The sequence below is a fragment of the Elephantulus edwardii genome, unplaced genomic scaffold (assembly GCF_000299155.1).
Source record: "Elephantulus edwardii isolate Elephantulus edwardi_28Jun2011 unplaced genomic scaffold, EleEdw1.0 scaffold00235, whole genome shotgun sequence".
NCBI classification, from domain to species: domain Eukaryota; kingdom Metazoa; phylum Chordata; class Mammalia; order Macroscelidea; family Macroscelididae; genus Elephantulus; species Elephantulus edwardii.
In genome coordinates, this window is record NW_006399985.1 from 2,383,616 (window position 1) to 2,384,809 (window position 1,194).

A 1,194-nucleotide genomic window follows, 5' to 3' on the forward strand; every position below is an offset into this window, starting at 1 on the left:
GAATGAGTGTGTTTGAGACGGTGAGGTTGGCACAGGATAGAATGGCATTTAGGGCTCTTGTACATAGGGTCGCTATGAGTCGCAAGCAACTCGATGACACATAACAACAACAACAACAATAACAACTTGGGGGATGCGGGAAAGCCCTGGTGGTATAAACTAACACACAGCAGCTAACTGAAAGTGTAGCTAGTTGATAGTTGAGCCCACCTTGGTTCTCCTTGCCAGAAAAACTTGACAACTTACTTTCATAAAGATTGTTATTGCTATGTGCCATTGAGTACTGTGTAACTCTGAACCCTGCCCTATCCTGAACCAATCTCACTATCTCTGCAACACCTACCTCCATTACTCAAGTTACTCTGTCAGTCCATCTTCTCCAGGATCTTCCTCTCTTGGTGTCCTCCCACCCTTCCAAGCATGATCTCCTTCTCCACAGACTGGTCCCTCTAGGTAACAAGCCCAAGTATGTGAGACACAGCTTCAAACCCCTTGGCTCCAAGGAGTATATTGGTTTCACCTTCTCTAGGACACATCTGCTTGTTCTCTTGATGACTCATTGTGTGTTCAAGACTCTTCTGCAGCACTGCAATTCAAAGACATCAATTCTTCTTCTGTCATCCTTAGACATTATCCTTCCTACTCTCTGTAGCCGATGGCCTAGATCAGATATACCTTAGTGTCTAGACTGACAGCACTGTTCTTTAGCGCTGTGGAGAGGTCCCTGATGGCAGCTTTTTTTCTAATGCAAATTGTCTCTTGATTTTTTGGCTGCCAGTACCAAGAGTGTTGATTGGGAACACAGTGCATGCACCGAAGGGTGAGACGGAATCAATACCAAATGCGTTAGCTGTGGAATCAGGAAGTGTCTTTCATCTGCTCTTTCTGGTGAAATGCTTGTCTGTCAGATATTGTTACAAAGCTGAGCATCCACAGTTAAGACAGTCTGGGAAGAAGGATTGGCTGTCTGCTTTTGAAATAACAGGCCTTTGCAATCCCCGTGAACAATGGAGCATGTTTAGCAAACGGGGTTCTGAAGTCTGAGCTCTCCGCTAGGGAGACACAAAGGCAGAGGCACGGTTGCAGAGAGACACTAGTGACTGGGTTGTGGAATGTGAGGCTTGTGAATGGAGGAAAGTAGAACACTGTTAAGAAGCAAATGGATATACATATATCTACTTGGATGTCATTTAT